The sequence below is a fragment of the Tyto alba genome, unplaced genomic scaffold (genome assembly GCF_018691265.1).
Source record: "Tyto alba isolate M040663 unplaced genomic scaffold, T.alba_DEE_v4.0 Super-Scaffold_8, whole genome shotgun sequence".
Lineage (NCBI taxonomy): Eukaryota > Metazoa > Chordata > Aves > Strigiformes > Tytonidae > Tyto > Tyto alba.
The window spans coordinates 22,006,949-22,026,951 of record NW_024881329.1 but is presented as its reverse complement, the minus strand read 5'-3'; the positions used below and the strand labels follow the sequence as shown (position 1 = coordinate 22,026,951).

The 20,003-nt window shown below is 57.9% G+C and overlaps 1 protein-coding gene across 4 annotated transcripts in view; it reads right to left on the bottom strand.

The window, feature by feature from the left end:
* The window catches only part of MEF2D (myocyte enhancer factor 2D), a 76,165-nt gene that overhangs the window by 35,438 nt on the left and 20,724 nt on the right, over positions 1-20,003 (bottom strand). For all 4 annotated transcript variants that reach the window (XM_042785003.1, XM_042785004.1, XM_042785005.1 and 1 more), the window contains exon 2: positions 14,662-14,731. The gene's annotated coding sequence lies outside the window, so the exon portion shown is untranslated. The remainder of the gene's footprint in view (positions 1-14,661; positions 14,732-20,003) is intronic.

Sequence of the window (20,003 nt, the reverse complement as noted above, 5' to 3'; positions counted from 1 at the left end):
GAGAAACACACGGCACTGTTTGCTGCCATCTGAACTCATCCACCAGAGGGGATTTGAAACTCCTCCCTTTTATCTTCATGTTCGCGGTGTTGGAGTTGGGGTTTTGGGGTGGGTTTATTTGTTTTTAGGTTAGGGTTTTTTTTTTTCCCCCAACCTATTTTTAAACCCAGGTATATTCACGTTTCCTGCCCAGGTGGCTGTTTCAGAAAGTCCAACCACAGGCTCGAGTTTCTGAGCGGCATCTGCAAGTGCAAGAAACCTGGAGAGACTCCCTCCCTCCTGCCCACCGCACCGGCACAGCTCGGACCCAGCCCACAAGCACCCACCCCACCCCGTGCACCCAGCCGAGCGCCTCCAGAGCTCCCTTTCCTTCACCAGCAAATTGCTCTGGTTCCCTAATTGCCCACCCTGGAGCACCGAGATCCCCCATGACCCTTCTCCATGATCAGGTGGAATATAAGCCCCCTAAACATATATATGGACAAGTACCCAGAGCACATGACTCTTAAAAGGAGTTAAACTCCTAAATAACTTTTAACATTCGGGGTCTTGAGTGTTCAATAAAATCCCCAGTCATTAAATCATCTTTTCTTCCTTCTGACAGAGCAGCTTTTTTTCTCCTTAGCCTGGTTTTCCAAGGAAACGAGGCTCACGCCGTCCCGTGGTGCACGCAGGATGAGAAGACCCCCACCCCGCGTGGCGTCTGAGCCCACGGGACCTTCCCATCCCGGCTGGGATGAGGCACCAACACCCCCAAGCCGCAACACCCCATCGAGGCGCACAAACACCGGCGGATGGGTTAAGCCCAGCCCTTCCAAGACACTAGAGAATCTCCGCAGCCCGGTAAGGCAGACTGGCTTACCCCAAAATGTGACCCGACGCCGTCCTAAACCAGGCTTGGGACAACTCAAACATCACGGGGTGTAGCCAGGCTCGGGGTCACCCCGGGCACCCGCAGCCACCCCCCCCCATCGCCGCTGCCATCCCCAGTGGTACCCGTCTCCATGGTGACCATCTCCACGCAACCACCTGAGCATCTCGGCTACTACACCTCGGCGAGGAGGAACCGCAGGGACCCCGAGGGCACCCAAGGGGACCGACAAACCTGCTGGAAAGCAAATCACAGGCTCCGCACCCAGCGAACGGCGCCGGCAAAAAGTCACCCCATCCCTCTTCAGCACCCGGAAACCTCGGGAAGGATCAGGGAAGGGGAAATTCGGCATCGCCCCGGGGATGCAGGGGGGGAGCGCTGGGATGGAGGCAGCCCATTAGCGCCCACATCCCTCCCTCCTGCCCTACACCCCCCTCGCGCGCTCGCACAAGTATGACTATCACAGCAATTAACACACATGCCAATTAACTACAAGCAGGTGCTGGTTAACTCTGTGCTGAGTAATTCATACCCGGCTCCAAGTAAATTGCTTTAAATTGGAGAGACGGGTGAGGGAGCAGAGTTAGCATTTTGCAAATGGGGGAAGAAAGAAAAAGCAAAGAGGAATCTCAGCTGGGAGATGTTTTTACAAAACAAGGAATTTGGGGGTGCTGAATCCACAGCTCCAAGAGCTGGGGAGGCAGGAGAGCCGATATCTCTTCCAAGATATTTCTGGATTTTTTACCAACTATACATATTTCTGATCTATTTTACCTATTTCTAAATGGTTTCACCTCGGCATGGCACAAGCAGCAGGGTTCTTTGCACCGCTCCATAATTTGTCACTTTTCCATTTCTACTAAATAGCCCCATATTTCTCTCTGCGTGAGTAGGGGCACTTAGAGTCTCACATCCACTTTCTACAGCCGTTTGCTATTTTTAATATACTTTTATTGCATCCCTTTTTAGTTGCCTCCTTACTAAAGTTAGCCATGACACGGCCACTCCTCTCGAAGGCGATGATATTAAGCTGTCCTTCCTTAAAACCCCACCTTGTAAAGCCTTGTGCTCTCAGCACGATGTCAGCTTAAATAAACCAAACGTTGCCTGTGCAGCTGCAAAGGAAAGATCAAAAAGATGAATCCAAAAGCTTTAGGAAGATAAATAAAGGCAAATAAATGCATCCTTTCCAAAAATGTATTTTCCTTTTGAGCTCTGCGTGGCCTTGATTTTCCCAGTGTGCTGCCCCTGCGCTCACGTGCGGCACTGCGCTCCCCAATCCGCTCATGCCCGTGCAGAAATACCCGGTTTTTCTGCAGCCAGTGTTCTAAGTCACAGCAAAATTTGGATGGGTTCATCGTGGCACCAGTTCGAGGGACATTCTCCCCATCTCCATCCCCTAAACTGGGACCAGCGTATTGGGAACGTCCTTGGCCGCACGGAAACCTGCAAAAGCAGCTTCAAAGGACAGTGGGAGGCTGGGGGAAAAAAAAGGAAGGAAAAGGGAAAAGAAGAAAACCTCCCTCCTGTGAAGATGCTGAAAGGACCAACACAGCTCTTCTTATGGAGGAGATGAACGGGAGGATTTCTGATAATGGCAAAAAAAGTCCCAAATTGAAGGGGGAAAAGCAGATGACAGCTACGGAGGAGCACAGCCCAACCCGGCAGCCCGCTCTGCCCAGGCACCGAGCGCCCGCTCTGCAGGACAAACCCATCCTTTTCCCAGGATTTGCAGGAATTCTCCCCCAAAGATGGGTTTATCCTTCCTTGGCTCCATCAAGCCCAGGGGCCGGCTGAGAGCAAAAGGTCTGACCGCAGCGGGACGAGGGATCCTCCCCCAGGGAACAGGGCGGCCCGACGGGACCGAATTCACCAAACTCAGCCCAGCAAACTCAACATTTTGGGGGGGGGGGGGGGGGGTGGGCTCAGGGTTTGTCCGCATACAGAATCGACCACAACAACACGCAGCACGGACACCTTCTCCTATCTCGGAGCATCTCCGGGCGAGGCGAGCCATTGCAAGAGAGCTTCAGCACCCAACCGGTGGGCACGGGGGGTTACAAGGAGCAGGATTGGTCCCGTCTCTCTGCTCACGGCGGCGGGGATCCCACGCCGGGGAAATGCTGCTGCGCTGCAAACCGGGCTGCGAGCTCAGCCTGCCATGGGAAGTGGTTTACACGCGTCGTGCCGAGCCTTTCGCCGCCCCGTCCTGGGCTAGGGGCTCGGCGGGGAAACGGGCCGGGTGGAGGGAGGGAGCAGTGATGCTCTGGAGGTGGCAGTGATGCTTCGGAGGGGCTGAGAGCAGCCCCACGCTCTGCTGCAACGCTCCCCGCCTTGCAAACGTGCAGCTTTTACCAAGAAAAGCGGTTGGGCGGAGGCGCGACGTGGCTGCGCTGCCGCGAGGAGGAGAGGTCCGGCAGCGCCCGCGCGAAGCTCGGACCCGCCACCCGCTGCAAAAGAGCCTTAAAAGCAATTGCAACTAAAACAGCAAAGCACAGCCGAGGGCTCCGAGCCTCAGCCTGAGGCTCCCGGGTCTCGCGCCGGCACAAACCGACAAAGCCGCTTCCCGCCCGCGGACAGAGCTGGACTTCCATCCCTTAAGGATATGGATTTAGCTCAAGTCACCTCTTGAACCCAACTGTTTAACTGCAGTTCTTGCCTTCCTGTTTCCTTTCTGTCAGCCGGGCCTGCCTTTTGTGACTTAATTGCTGTTTTTTTTAACATATCCTCCACGCTGACACCAAGGGCTTCTAGTTTCCTTCTTGGTAGTTTCTAGATCTGCAGGACCCGCTTCCTTCTCCTCCACTGAGGGGGGAAAAACCCTTCTTCCCTAAAATCCAGCGTATTCATGTTAACGTTGCTCTTCCTATCCTGCAAAGCCGCCGGCGTGGTGCTTGCCGTCGCCTCGCCAGCGAGCAATCGCTGATGGGCCGAGCAGGCTTTGCTGCGGGATGGGGGGCAGGAGCACCCCCAGCACCCCACTGGGATGCAGGAAAGGGGACAGGTACCCGCGCGGTGACATCCTCAGCATCACCGCGGGCAGATGCCTGCGCTTCCCCAGCCCCACTGCACGCACCCCTGAAGGACTCCAACTCGCCAGCTTAGCATTGTTTAGCACCTCCTTATCTACAAACCGAGATCAAAACCACACAAACATGCTAAAGTCTCCTCCAAAGCTTCTATTCTGGTTTCAGGATGATGCTATCTGGGTTCCTGTGTCGAGCCTCCAGATGCAGGCAGGGGGAGGGGAGAGGAAGGCGGCCGAAACACGGCTCCGGAGCAAAACCTCCCGCTCGGAAATGCAGCTGCAGGGCCCTGGTGGGTCAAACCCTCTCCCAGGGCCGAATCCTGCTCACCCCGCAGGTGCAAATCCAGCGGCGAGCTGCAATCCCTCCCACGCACCTGACGCGCCTGCGGGAGCACCCCGATTTCCCCAGGATCAGCAGCAAAACCAGCGGCTCGGGTCCTCCTGCCTGCGCAGGATCCATCCCAGCAGCTGCAGGTACAAACCTCGGGAGGCTCAGGAGAGCAGAAGCGAGGCTGGATTCAGTCAGGCCCCCGAGGAATTTGAAAAAGACACATATATTCCTGACCCAGATTCAGGCGCTCTCTGGAGAAAAGCAGATGCCAACCGCGCAGCCAGCTCTGCTGAGCTGTAACAAAACCACGCGCCGTGCCAAGACCGGCAGAGTCTGGGGAAGAAAGAAAAAAAAAAAAAAAAAACAAACCACGCACAGCCCTTAAATGATGCTGGAGAACTGGCATTCGCCTCTGCAAGGAAGGGGGATGAAAAAAGGATTTGGGGGAAATTATTAAACCAGGGTTGACTTTCTCTTCCCCTGCAGCTCGTGCACCCGTTTGCACCAGTGTGGACTCAGACAACACCCATCAAACAAGGGTGACAGCCCCGATGCTGGCACAAGGACTGGAGGCTCGGTGGCAGCACCCAAACCAGGCGCCCTGGTCCCCTGCACCCCAAATCCCACTGTTTCATCCCATGTCATGTCTAGCCAGGGATGCCATCATATCCAGCACCCCGGGGGGCACATCCCAGGCTGGGGATGGGTGCTGCAGAGGCCGGGTGACACCGGGCACAGCCAGTGACCTTCCCCACGCTGCCAGCGTGGCTGGAGGCAGCAGAGGCTGGAGGGGACGTGGGGCAAGTGGCAGGAGCCACTGGCAAGGACACCGGTAAGCCCACGGCCCCGCTCGGCGCTAGCCAAAAGTCAACCAGGGAACTGTTGTCACCCCATGCCAAGGCAAGGACATGGTCTGTGGGAGGAAAAGCCCACGGGACCGGGACAAGTGGGGACCTGCAGCCTGTCACGCCGCATGGTTTCCCACGGTGGCTGCTGGTCTTCTCTGCCGGAGGGAGATGCTGCGGGGAGGGACCGGTGGGGACGATTCGCCGCACGGTGTGAAACCAGAGGGGTCAGACAGCCCTTCGCTAAAACGACCTTTAAAGCACCCCTGGGAACAGCGGCCTGCAACGGCTGATGCAGCCACCAGAAAAGCCCCGTGACCTTGAGCAGCGACCTTGGCGGTGGCATCCTCGCAGCAGGGATCACCCGTCACCCTGCAGTCTCCCGGATGGCTCAGCAGCTTCCCTGGACGCGCACACCCAGGCTGGGGACCCCACAAGCTCCAGCACCCCCTTTCCCAGCTGGGACCAGCCGCTTGCACGGGGCAGCCCTGCGTCACCTCCATCCCCACATCCACCCTCCATCCCCAGGGAGGAGCAGCCGGACCACGTGAAGCTGTTCCCCTTCCCTCCTGTCCTCTATCCATCACCAGCTCCAGAGCTGGAGACCGGGGGTAATTTTCCCCTCTGCACTAAGTAGAGTTTTCTAAATGAAGGGAAGCGAGAGCCCATTATCCGGCTCCGTCGCCCACCCCCACGGCTCCCTGCAGGGCATGAAATAACCACCTGCCAGCTCCCCGTAGCCCCGCGCCGTGGCAATGATATCGCAGCTTCCCCTGTCACTATTGTCAGAGCAAAATTTAGATACCTGGTAATGAGGAGGTTTAATATGACAGATGAGAGGTTGACTCATTAAAAAAAAAAAAAAAAAAAAAAAAAAAAAGGCAAGAAGGAGAGAGAGCTGAATTCAGGGTCGGATCCTGCGCTCGTAAATCAGGAGGCTGTCAAAGTCATCCCTGTGCTGGTGGGGAGCAGAAGCAGCTCTTGACCCCAAACCAGACCCACAGTGGGGACTTTCGCTGGTGCTGAGGCCACAGGAAGGAAAAGGGGGGAGGATGGAGGGGGAGGATGTGACTACTGTTTTGGGGGCCACCCAGTCCTGCTCCCCACAGAGCTGCTTTACCCCCTGGGGGTGGGAGGGCTTGAGCCCAGGAAAAGCCTCAGCACACAACAGCAGCAATGTTTCACTTTGAGGGTTTTTTTCCTCTGAAATGGGAAATAATACGACAAGATGCAAACCTGGGGTGGGGGCAGCCAAGGCTGCCTGCATCGCCAGCACCTGGACCCCAACATCACCCCCCATCTCCTTGGGCACCCCCCCCATCCCGAGGGTGCAGCCCAGCAAGGTCCCCACTCCCAGCACCCTCCCTACAGTCATCGGAAGCACATCGATGACTTGCAAATCCCAAAACACAACACGCCAAAGGGGGACAACCGCTGCCTTCAGCTCCCACCACGGGGACCCAGGAACAGGGTCCCCAGAGGTGGCTCAGCAGCGTGAGGAGGGCAAAACCCTCCCTGCAGGGAATTTAGGGGCTCTCCATGCAAGGGGATGGGAATTCCCCCAGTAGCTGAAGGGACAAGTCTCTCCCCGCGGTGGGTTTTACTCAGGGGAAACTCCGTGAGACCCAACCACTGCTTTGGAGCATCCTCAAGTGCAACGAAAAGCCACGGGACCTGACAAAGTGTGTTCTGGGGGAAACACTCCTCTTCCCGACCGTGTCAATGGGATGGGGTTAGGGGATGCATCCCCCCACCCCAGCCAGCCCAGAGCATCCTGCAGTCACCTTCCTTTTGCCCAAGGACAACAGGGCACAAATTCCATCCCCAACATGGCCAGGGACCCCACACACCCCGTCCCCACCCAGGAAGGGGCACCCGAGAACAGCTTGCAGCCCCTCCAGCACCCAAAGCACCGCGCGGGCTCAGCCTGGGAGCCGGAGCTGCTGAGATGCCAGCGATCCCCAGCACCATCCTGGAGCTCAGTCCTTGAGCCTGATCCTCCCTCCCAGCCCACAACCCTGGCAGCACCGTTCCCAAAGGCTCAGCCCGACCCCCTGAGCCACCAAGATCTTCCAAACCGGCCTCCCCAAACCACTTCTTTTTTTTTTCCTCTTTTTTTTCTTTTTTTTTTTTTTCCACTCCCAAGCACTGGTGAGTAATAGCAGCAATGCCAAAAGTCACGGGGCTGCTGGGTTTATTTGCATCTACTGACTGCTAACTGCATCCATGCCCAAAGCAGCCATCACATCCATCACATCTGAAGGTGTGAAGACAATGTAGAAGCAGATGTTGCTCCTGCATTGCCCCGTCCCACGCTCTCGGGCAGGGTTTACATGTCCTAAGTTCCCAGGCAGGCAGCACTGGGGTCCCCAGGGGCTGCAGGGTCCAGCATGTGTCTGGGGTGTGGAGGAGCTGGTGAAGGTGGTGAAGCCAAAAGCTTCCCATCGTTGGGCGGGGGATGGTGGTCACCAGTTCATCTTGATCACAAGGAGGAGGATAAGAAGCAAATCAACTTAATTTGCCTCTGATATGGCAATACTGAATACCAGGAGGGTGACACCAGAGCAGAGCTCAGCAGAGAGTCCCTTGGAGAGATGGGTGGGAAAGATCTGGCCACCGCCACCAGGAACGGGCAGGACCAGGCTCCTGCCTCCATCCCAATGCTCAGACTCAACCATCACAGCTCTGACCAGTCCCTGGCACTTCCAACTGAGAAACAAACCCACAAAAATCAACATCCTGGCCATCTGCTTTTCTCATAGGTGGACCTGCCCATCCATCCTTTACACATCTCCGCCATTTCCACCCCAAAAAACAACTTTGCTCCATAGCCACAGGCTCACGCTCGGAGCATGCTGCCATCTAACAGCTGGAAGCTTACCACCAGACGCTGCTATTTTTCTTTTTTAATAAAGCAAACACAGGTCCACAAACAGCATTAATTACTTGGGACTATAACAGCACCACAATTAACAATCAGAGACCAAGGCCCCTGGCACAAGGAACCGAGCAGAAAAAGCCCTTGTCCCCGAGACCTCCCACCCAAGTGCTGTGGGAGAAGGAGCCACCGAAGCCCATCGAGAGGCACAGACCGGGGTCCAGCCACCACCAAACCCAAACCGAACCCGCTCTAAGTGAGCAGGAGGAACCGGGATGAGATGCCACCCAGAAAAAAACAGCTTTAACTTCCTCTTGCCCTGCACTGCCTTGAAAACACGGCGGCTCCAAGCCGGCACCCGAATAACGTTGCATCAGCAGCCACATCTGCCACCGACACCGGCGCTCAGGGGACCCCGGGCACAGCACCCCGGGGCACCCGGAGCTGCTGCAGGGCTGGGAGGGGACACAAACCAGTTCAGGGTCCCTTGACCCCAGCGTGACTCGCGGCTGCTGGGACTGGGGGATGCCTGTCGTGCCACAAAGGCTTTGCCATCTGCCGGGATGAGATACGGCCCCGCTCCCCCCGCTCAGCAGCAGTTTGCACCCACACGCATCCGTAGGCAAAAACCCGACGAGGGACGGGGCCGGATCCTCACCCCGTGTTCCCAAACCACGAGCCAGCGAGGCGGGTGGGTGAGGATCCGGCCCCGGCTCGTCAGGCGGCCGAAATACAGCGGGACAGCTGGTTCTCAGCTGTTGCTGCTCACTCACAAGACACACATTCTAGACACAGGCGCACAAATCCTGTCCTCCCCGCTCCCCGGTAACCGGCCGGGGCACCAAAACCAAGCCGGGTGTGCGGCGTGGTCTGCCCGCACCGACGACCTGCTGGGTGATGGTTCCCACTAGCAGGGAGAGGAGGACTCATCCAGAGCCCATCCCAGGACGCATCCTCCAGGAATAGCAGGGAAGATTATTCTGGTTTAAAAGGGCATTTTTTTAACCCAATCCAGGGAGGATTGAGGCGGGGAGGGGGAGTCCCCTGAGGGGGTCCCAGACAGGCTGAGCCCTTCCCTGCAGCTACACCCAAAGCCACGTGCCAGAGAGGCGAGGATTTCAGCCAGGCCTGGATTTTGGGGGTGCCGATTTTGCTCACCTCGAGCATCCCAACAAACTGCGGTGGCGATGCTCAGGAGAGCGATGGGGATGCCCAGTCACTGCGGGAAATGCCAAAATTTGGCGTTTTCCGGGAGCACCGCTCCACCCCGGGTCTGGCACCCTCCAGGCTGCTGCGCCGGAGCACCGCCAGCACGCGGCTGCGGCTGACGCCAAGGGTTTGGTTGCGGGTACCAGCCCGGGTTTCCAGAGGGATGGCAGAGACAGATCCCGAGGGCAGCCGAGAGCTCGGGAGCTGTGAGGAGTGCAGGAGTGTTACAGATAGACAGCAGTCACGATTCCTCTCGGAAAATGGAAAATATTGGAAAAAAAAAACACAAAGAAGGCATTTTTTTTTCTGCAGACTTGCAAAGGGGGATAAAGAGAAATCATGGGTTTCGGAACGCATGAGTTCCCCGCTAGAAATTAAAATATTTCAGTCAAAATTTTTGGCTGGAGGGTGAGGACATAAATGAATATAAATAAATAGCAGCCCAAACTGGTTGTTTGCCCACAAGAGATGCAAGAGGAGGAAAAGGAAAGGGCTTTGCTCCTGCTGTTGCCCAGGGCAGTACCACGGGCAGCCGTTCAGCTTCGAAAGCAGAAACCCGGGACCCTGCGGTGGGGACGAGACCCACGGCCCCGAACTCTGTCCCCAAACGGGGCCGACCCCGCTGCGACGCGGTGCCCTGAGTCAAGCAGAGGGGAGGACCCGCCTCGCCCACCCCCAGCGATGGTTAAAGGGTTGGGTTTAACTCAAAGAGTGAAGTTTATCTTCCAGCCCCAGCTGTGTTCAAGCCATCCTACAAGCACCGGAGCCAGGGCAGCGCACACGAGCGTGTCTTGGGAGGGAAACACTAAAAGCAATTCTGAGGGATGCCGTTCTCCTTCCTACAGGCACCTTCGTTTTCACAGAAGTGGATGTTAAGATTAACAGCATTATGAAGCCCAAGCAGGACCTGGGCAGTCCTGGCTCCAAAGCAGTAACAGCACAAAAAAACCTTGGGAAAAAAAAAAAAAGAAAAAATCAAGATGGAAAATGTTTTTTCTAGGATGAGCCAGCCCAGCGCCAGCCCCAGCCCCACCGCATCCGTCCGTCCATGCAGGACCGGCTGCGCTGGTCTCTGGAGCAAACAAAACATTTCTAAAATAGTTAAGGGAGGAGAAGGCACGGGAGGGAGATGCTGGGGTGGAGAGGTGCGTGGTACCCGGGTCACCTCCCTGCGTGAGCCACAAGCTCCCCCCACGCCAGGCACCCAGCCCCGGCCGAAAGGAAACGGTGCCGAGCAGGAAGGTGTTAAAAAACCCCGGTACCAACCTCAGAGCAACCACAATAAATAACCTCCCCGGTGGGCTGCTCCCCGCTTGCCTTCCTGTTTGCTTTCGCAGATCCGGGCTGGGACGGCCACCTCCAACCACCGGCCCCGGCCCCGCGTAGCCGAGCTCCGGCCGCGGCACCCTCCACCCACCTCGGTCCCCGGCATCGTCCCGGCCCCGGGGGGGAACCGTGGCTTCCAGCTTCCCCAACGGGCTGGATTTTATCCCACAGGCACAGCCACCAATCCTGCATCTGAGCCCGTGCCTGCTGCGTTTTCCTTCCTCGTCTGTATTTGGTTTTATTTTAAGAGGAGGAAATCCCAGCTCACCCACTCGCCGTCAGCGAGCCACATCCTCGCTCCGTGCCTCAGTTTCCCCCTCTCTCCATGCAGCTGATCCTCCCAACATGGGAACTCCCCACACCCCCCACCCCCCCCCCAGACCCCCTTCTCCCTCCCTGCCCACGCAGCCCTGGATAAAAGGCAACGGGTCCTGATTTACGGGCACTTTTGTGCTTTACCACGAACACAAAGGAGAGGGGGGAAAAAAATAATTAGAGGCACACTCACATCGAAGATCTGTGTCAGGAGCAAAAAGGGGGTCTGGGGCAAACAACACCCCCCCCCCCCCCCGGCAGAGCAGCGGCGACCACGGAGGCTGACAATAGATAAGGGCTCTAAATTCGGCACTGGGCTCCGGCACCGGGCTCTGTAAGGCGATCAGGGTGGGGGTGTGCCGGGCTGTTTATTTGGCTCCAAACTCCACACTGACACTGCAGCGTCACCCGTGTTTAAAAAAGGAAAGAATGAAAAGAGGGGGAAAAAAAATTTAAAAAAAAAAGGGGGGGGGGGGGAGAAATTGCATGCATACATTCAATAATAACAACAAAATAAAAAAAAAAATCAAGAGAAAAAAAGGGGGGGGGGGGGAGGGGGAATAAAAGGAAACCCAGTTGGGCTGGCAAGGTTTAAAGTGATGCCTGTTTTAAAAAAAGAAGTTGCTAATTTTAACTCTCCAGTGGAAAGAGTGAGAGGTACTTACAGGAGACAGGGTGGCTGCGTCCTTCTCCACGTCTGCTGCACGCTGGCGGCCGGGAGGAAGCACGCGGGATGGAGCCGCCGTCCCCGAGGCCACCGGCCGGCCCCCGATCCCCCCCAAAATCCCGTGTGGGGCGCGTCGCGGCGGCCCGAGGGCAGAGGCAGATGCGAAGGCAGGAGGAGGTGGTTACGCCGGCAGGCAGGGGGGAAGGGAGCAGCCAGAGCCGCTCACTTGCCAACAGCTGCCGAAAGCAGCCCCCAGGGCTCGCTTCCTCCGCCACCCCAAACCTGGGGACACCCCAAACCCGGGGACGCAGCGGGATGGGGACAGACCCCACAGTGCAGCGGGACCCCCGGGGAGGACCAGTCCCACTGCTGGGTCGGCACGGTCAGACAACATTTCTGCGCAAGACATTTCTGACCAAGTTGGCTTTTCCCCAAGGGAAAACGGCTTTGAAGAATTTTTTTTTTTTTTTTTTTTTTTTTTTTTTTTATCCCCTCCCATCGGTGGCAAAATAGCGGATGAGCTCAGAAAACCAAAGCTCAGGGCAGAGCCGTGACCACGAAAGGCCACCCGGCTCCGCGGGGAGTTAAAAGGTGACCTCCAGCAGCACGATCGCGTTTCAGCAGCCGCCCGGGCAGCAGGAAACCATCGCTTTACCAAACCCAGGATCCCACCGCTCCCAAAGTTGGAAAGGGGCATGAAGTGGGATTTTTGGTGAGCCCGCCAGCTGGTTTTTACAAGCTCTCCCAGGAAAAAGGGAGAATCCTGTCGGACACAAACAGCTCGGTGCCGGGCGAAGCGGCACGCTCGCGCCTGGAACGTGGTGGGAGCCCAGGAGCTGCAAACTCTGGTCTCCACCAGCATTAAACCTCCAAAAGATCATGATGCAAGGCCTTAGGCAGCTGAGGGGCAGACCCGGTGACCCAAGGGCTCTTCCCAAGCAGCTGGAAATCAGCCTTGGGCTGCAAAATCTCACCGAGAGAAAAGCAGGCTGGGCTGCAAAATCTCATCGAGAGAAAAGCAGGCTGGGCTGCAAAATCTCATCGAGAGAAAAGCAGGCTGGGCTGCAAAATCTCATCGAGAGAAAAGCAGCCCCTGCCACTTGTGCATGCGGTAACGGCCACGTGGTTTACTGAGCATGGCTGCAGTGAGATGATACGGCCGTCTTCAGGACATGAAAGAGTCGATTCAATTAAGGTCGCAGGCCCTAGAAGAGTTTTCTGCAGCAGATGCGCTTGGGGAGAGAGAGGTTTTCCTGGTGTGCCTCAAATGGGGCTGGCCTCAGGAAAACAAAATGCCTATTGATCGCGGGCAGCGATGCTGCACGTTGCAGGACGCAAGGATGGGGCTCGGTCGGGATTCAATCGCCCGGTGCTGGTCGTCGCACGCTTCCGCGGCAGGGTCGATATTGCTCTTCTAATTGCTCAGCTCCCGTCGCTCGCGGAGCGAAGGGGACGAGTTTCAAAGCAGTCCCCTGGGATGCTTTATCGAAATCCTCCTCCCCAAGCTGCACAACTTAATGCACCGCTCCTTGGAGCGAGCAATTATGCAGCTGCAGGAATCGCTGAGCTGCTCCTCCCCTGCTCAAAACTCTGTGCCGGCACCGGCAGCAGCATGGGGCTTTGCGGGAGGACACTGCTGACCCGAAAAAAATCAGAATTTTGTGTGAGCCTAAAGATTAAGGAGCTGTCGCAACTGGTCAGCGGGGAGTCGGCGGAGCTGAGCATCCCGTCTCCAGCAGCAAGCAGCAATTTGGGGGAGAACACGTGTAATTACAGAGGGATCCTGCCGCCGCCCACCAGCATCCGGGGCCAGGGGGATGGGACACGCGTGGTGCAGCGGGACTGCGACGCTCCGGAGCTGGGGAGGGTCCTGCTCTCCACTCCCATCGTTCCTCTACTCCATTTCATTATTCACCGCCCTAAAAAGCGTGCCTCTGGGCTGGTATTTCTTTGTGCCCGGAGCCGGGCCCATACCAGCACGTGGCACTCGCAGAACCGCAGCAGGATGGACCCGGCTGAGCCCCCCTGGCCCCGCTCTCCTCCGGCACGCCACGACCCACCGCCGGCACAAACCGAGCCTCGCTGAGCTACAGCGGGGCCCTTCCACCACTTCCACCCTGACACAAGCCTGTGGAGCTGCTCTTGGTTTCTATCAGCATGGCAAGAGGAAGCCCTTGGTCCTGACCTTGCGGAGGAAACGGCGAATGCTATCCCCATCTCCCAGCACCAAGCCTCCAAATAAATTACCTGCCTCCTCTCCGGCACTAAAAAGCCATCTCAACTCAGCAAAACTGCTCACTAAGCAGCGACGACAGAGTCCCCTCCTTTCAGGAGCTGGGGTCAGATTATTTTTAAAATCTTTCCTTTTATTGATTTCAATATCAGGTACAGAAGATACATTACACAAAACCATAGAGCCCTCATAAAACGGGTCCGTGGCATCGTCTCTACCACAACCTCATTGCAGACAAGGGAGATGCAAACATTTACTGTAACAGCAATAAACAGGCAAAGAAGGTCAAGAAGGGAGAAAACCTGGACACGGGGCCCTCCCCCACCAGCACCTTATTTCTGGGGAACACAAGGGACAAAGTAATAGTGGGTTTGGCCACAAGTATCATCCACGCAGGGAGAAACTAGTGAGGTAAAACCCTCTTTTGCGCTGACACCCCCGATTTGCCAAGAAAGAAACCCACAGAGCCCCCCAGCCAGTGTCGTGGCCGTGGCTGGGACCCAGTAGAGCGGCGCCAGACGACAAAGCGAAGGGGAAGACGGATGCTGGAGAATCACAAAGGCACCCACCGTTGGGTGCGGGGCTGCCTGCCGGGCTGCAGGACCTCGACCAGGTGTCACCTCCCTGCCCCGTGCCAGTTTGGGGACTCTGCCGCCTGGTTCTGCTCACTGGGACCCCCCCCCCTCCCCACGCCTGCAGCAAGAGAGGGGTGCGCAGCCAGGGTTGGGGGGGGGTGGGGGTGGTCCCTGCCTCCCTGCCAGCACCACAACCCGCTGCTCCTCCTGCCACTGTAGGGTCAGATCCTGCACCAATTTGGGAGTCTGAGCTGCACCCAGCTGGGGGGAACTCCGTGGGGGGCCCCCTCCTCGCCCCCAGCCTGGAGCGGGGGAGATGCACGGCCCCTGGCAAGCGAACTCAAGGGCAGCGAGAGCCCAAAAGTTGGGATTTCCTCCCCTACCTGCTACGCAGACTCCAGCATCTTCCGCTCCTGGCAGAGGATGAGCTGCGGCCACCGCTCCTCAATCAAACTGCAAAGAAAAAACGAGCAGCCATCAGTCTGAGGGGACACGGAGGCAAGGACAGGGCTCCCCGCACACCCCATCCAGTCAGGGGGGACAGTGAGGGGCTTCCAGACACCCCCCCGCAGCGGCCCTGGGTGAGGGGACGGGAGCTGGAGGGTTCCCCCCTACCCCCTGCACCACCCTGATCCTGAGCGTTGCTGCCAGGGCTGCGGAAGCCAAGCGGGACCTTGCCAGGCTCCTGCAAGGAACCAAAAGCCCCAACGCCACGAAGCGCAAAGAGCATCCGTGTGCCCAAAGGTGGGGATGGGATACAGGAACCTGCGGGACCACAAAAGAGGGGAAAAGGAACAGGAGGGACAGGTATGAAGCGACCAGAGGGAAAAACCAAAAAAGAGCTCGGGAATGGAACAAATCATAAACCAAAAATTATCATTAACGAGAGACAAGATCCAGCCTGGCAGTTGAAGATTTCAAGGGAATTTCTGTGAAGACCCCTTACGTGCTCCCCGCGGGGAAAAGCACCGACCTGCGCGCTCGGATGCTTTCTGCCGGGGAGCGCAGCCAAAGCGGCCCTCGCCGAGCACAAAACGCCGCGGCCCAGGAGGAAGCGTGGCTGCTAAATTCATCTTACTCGCCCCTCGAAGACGGGAGGCGATCCACGAGGCAAAGCACCGCGGTCTCAGCCAGCCTCGTGCTGGTCATTCATCTACCGGTGGTTGTCACGGTCTGGCGCGAGACAGTGCCACCCCCCACGCAGAGCCTGTCCCCTCACGGCGCGCTCCCACGAGTGAGAGGAATGGCGGCTTTTCCCGCTGAACGCAAGGGAAACTGAGGCACGGAGGCCGGCACCCAGCTCTCCGACCGCGCCGCGAGCTCCCGCTCCCGAAGCCGAGCTGCAGCCTCACCCCCCCCGCCGCCTGCAACAGAGCGAGGAATTGTGCTTGGCTTTCCGGCGTCCTCATCCTCCGCTTCAACCACAAAACCAGCCTTCCTCTCCCCGCTGCCTCCCCTCCCACAGCCAGCTCATTTCCTGACATTACAAAATTCAGCCTGAACAAAGCCGGAGCGAGGAGCGCGTGGCTCGGGTTGGGGCTTCACCTACCCCTCGCCCCCGAGGAGCCACGCGGAGACGACACCCCGAAACAGCCGGGGTCCAAGCAGCTTTCCAGCCTCCCAAGAGCACCCAACCTCGTGCCGTGCGGGCTGGGGTCCTGCGGATGGACCGGCCACAGGGTTCCCCAGCATCGGGACAGACGGACAAGCCTGGCTCCATCACCTCCACGAAGGGAGAGCAGCGGCGACAAGGATGGGGGGGGGGGGGCTCCAGCCACCGCCCCAATTGCACCCGTTAACGCCCAGACCAACCTGTTGCCCCCCACCCAGGACCACCCTCCTATTTCCCTTAACAAAAAAGGGTGTCCCGCATAGGGACAAGGACACCCACAGAAGACGTGTCACCTTGCAAGTGCCACGCTCGCAGCCAGGATGAGGGATGGTGTTACCTGGTGCTTCCACCCTGCCTTATCTTAGCTGCCAACTTTTGGGGTTTGCTGCTCTGCAAACGAGCCCCCCACCACCACACCGAGACCCGCCGGGCTGTCACCAGCATAAACCCAGGTGTTACCCGCAGGGAACGGGGCCGGGGTCAGCTCCGAGGGATGGAGACATTAGCGTGAGTGGGCCCGCCCTGGCACCATGGGTGCCACAGATGCCACCCCCGGTGTTTAATGCAAAACGCTTCTCGACAGGCTCCCGAACCCCCACCTGCCCCGGGGGGGGGTCAGGGCCAGCTCTCTCATCCCATGGGGATGCAACGGCGGGGCACACGGCCAAGCAAGACCTCAGGTGATTGTACACGGAGTCGCCCCTCCTCAGTGGGGGACACCAGTAGACGAGCTGGGAGCATCCCTGTGGGCTGTGGGGTCCCCACTCGCGTCCCACCCGGACCCAGAGCCGCGTGCCAGCGGTGCCAGTCCACGTCCCCACCACGGCACAGCCACGCCAGGCACCGCTCCCACAGACCCTGGAACCGACAGCTAAAATATCCGTGGCTGGTGATTCCAGACACCCCCAGCTCCCGGAGCTGACTGGGCTGTTCTGACTTTCGGACAACATCCGACTCCACGCAGGCCACGGCGGTGCCGTGGTCCCCAGGTTGCGACAATACAAGCAACACCTTTGCCGAGCCACCAGCTTGCCCCCTCGTCGCAGCAAGGTGGGAAACCCTGGGAGGGTCAGGATGGGTCTTAGGGCACCACATGCTCCCCTGCAAGGGCCTGATCCCCACGCAGCGTAGGGTCGTACCCCAACATCACCCGGCTCCAGATCAGCTCCCGGGGGACAGTCTGGAGACCACAGCGCACACAAACGTGCGCCCAAGGGTCTGATCCTCTCCAGCCCCACGGCTCCAGGGCTGCCTCATGCCCCGGCCAACCTTGCCGAAGCCGCTGCCCTTTGGACCCGGTGGTACCAGCACCAGTAAACCCCCCCCCCCCAGTCCCTATTTTGCAGCATTTCAAGCCGGTGCAAAGCAGCAAAGCCCCCACCCGCCAGTGCTGTTGCCACAGCTGCCAGAAACTCCGGATTCTGGGGTATTTCGAAATGTCACTGTCTGACCCACCGTGGCACAGTGAGACCGGGACCGGGCTGTGCCACCGGCAGCCCCAAGGGACCCTCTGCAGTCCCCAGGTCTCATCCCCGCGGCACCGCCTGCATTCAAAACCTTTTTGTTTTAATAGAGAGAAATACTGCCCAGAAAAGGGGAACAGTGTCGTGTTTTCAAAATACTCCGTTATTTTATAAGCTGGGGAAGAACAAATCACATAGGGGAGGGTTGGAGGCAGCAAAACCAAGTGAATTCCCCTTTCTAAGTGAAAAAAAGGAGGGGAGGAAAAGGGGGAAAGAGAAGACAATCTTTTTGTCCAGCTTTCAAACAGAAATGCTGAGCAGACGATAAAATTGTTCCTGTTTGAAAACCAAAGCTTTGGTTTTGCCCAGCAACAAACCAAATCGCCTCCAGGTGGGATCTGCCCCAAAAGCAGCAGGACAGCCTCCCTGATGTTGGGGGGGGGGGGGGGAACTCCTGGGACCCCCTCTTTTTTAACTGATGTAGTCGGGCTGGTGCAACCTGCTCTGCAAAGGCAGTGGGTGGCTGGTGGAGCTGCTCCAGCCTGCCTGGAAGGATCCCAGAGGATGTGCAGAGACCATTCCCCATGACTTCCCTGGATATCTGCTCAGCAGCCCCTGTGCCACAGCCAACCTTTGCTAATACCCCCAAAAATATATATATATTCCCATACATATATATATTTAAACACCCAAATATATATACCCTCATACATATATATCCCCCCAAATATATATAACCCCATATATATAGTTTTTATATATATATATATCCCTGGATATATATATTTTAAAATATATTTTTTTTAATATATATATATCCCTGGATACATCATATATACATGTAATACGTGCAAATAAATAATTCCCTTGAGCTGGGGGAGGAAGGGTCTCAGGCAAAACACATCCTCTCCACGCGCAGAAGGCTGGAAGATGCTAAATCACTCAAACGAGCTCCCAGCCCTGTTATGAGATCAATCACCAGCCAATTAAGCTGCCGGCGTGAGCTCGGCTGGTTACCTTGGCGAAGGAAAACCTCGCTGCCGCTGGCTCTGCTTGGGGTGCCGGTGGCCCCGGGGTATCCCGCACGGCCACTGCCACGGGGACATCCGAGCACACGGGGGAAAGTCTTGGGGGGAAAGGGAGATGGAGGGGAGAATTCGTCTGTGGTGGGGCTCCTCCGGGCCGAAGCGGAGCCCAAGGGGCCAAGAGGGAGGCGCAGATTGTGGAGGGGAAGAGCAGCCGACCGCAATCTCTCCTTCCCCTTTTTTCATGTTTCCTCTAGCAACGGGCTCGGGGCCGCAAACATTTGGATACCAAACCCAAACTTCCCCTCCCCGGGCTCCCAACCCGGCTCGCCGCTTCTCTGCCAGGCGCTTGTGGACCCCCACCTCAAACCAGGGTGGCCCCAGTTCTCAGGGCTCTGCCACGCTGGTCTCGGGGGGTCCAGGCAACAGCAAGGATCACCTCCAGTATTAGCGCAGGAAAACAAAAAAAAAACCAAACAAACAAAAAAAAAGGACTTTCTCCATTTCTCCAGCCCACAAAACTAAGGCATCTCAGCCATGGTCTGGCCTCCAGTTTGCACCAGCCATGGGGAATAACCCCAGGGCTTAATTAGTCCTGATGAGTCTTTTACATTTGGGTTTCCTCTGGCTTCCCACCAAGAGGTGGGAAGGGACAAAATGGGAGAGGTCCCAGTCCAGGCAGGACAGGCTGGTGCTTAAACACAGTGAGAAACCGTGGCTCCCACCCACCCACTGTGCCAGATCCCGCACCGCCAGCACGGGCTGCAGAAAAGGGGATGGGAGGAAGGTGAGGAGGGAGCTGCGCGGGGATAAATCCACCTCCAGCAGCACGAGATGCTGGGCTGCCCGGCATGCTGGTGCAGGGATGGCACAAGAGCGATGGCACAAGCCAGCCGTGCCGAGGACACACGTCCACACCGTGTGAAAGGTGCGACTGCCACCGGTGCTCCCCCATCACCAGCACAGGGGCTGGGTTGAAAGTGCCCCCAGCCCGAGGCAAGGTGGGAATTGAGGTGGGGGGGGGGGTGGGTGTCACTTCCCTGCTCCTCCAGGTCACCTGGCAGAGGCTTTGCCCCCCTCAGAGGGTCCCAGCACGGGTCCCCTGCCCAAAACCCAGCCCCTGGTCGCTCTCCATCCCCACGGAGCCGTGCTCCAGGAAAGGTCACGGCGGCCAAGTGTGGCACAGACACTTGCCACAGGTGTTGCAACAGCGGCCACCAGCCCTGCCAGGACTTGGGGGACACGGAGGGGTGCTGGGGGGGGGAGGGCGGGGGGGGGGGGGCGGGCAGGCAGTGCACGCATGTGACCGTTGGAGCCACCGAGTTTCGCTCTCGCCGGCTAAGTTCCCCCTTGGGCGGCGGAGATGCAGAACCGAAACCTCCAGCTGTATGGACGCGGGTGGGCGGGGGCGGCCGGGGGGTGCAGGAGGGCTGGGGGCTGGCATGGGTTTCGGAGCAAAGCCACGCACCGTGCCACGCCGGTGACCGAGGGACGGCGGGGGGACTGGGGGAAGCGCGGGAGGAGGGACGGGTGCAGGGGGTCTCCCTCTGGCTCGCAGCACCCACACCCTGCTTCTGCCCTCGCTGCACAGCTGGGCCACCCACCCGTCTCCTTGCACCCAGCAC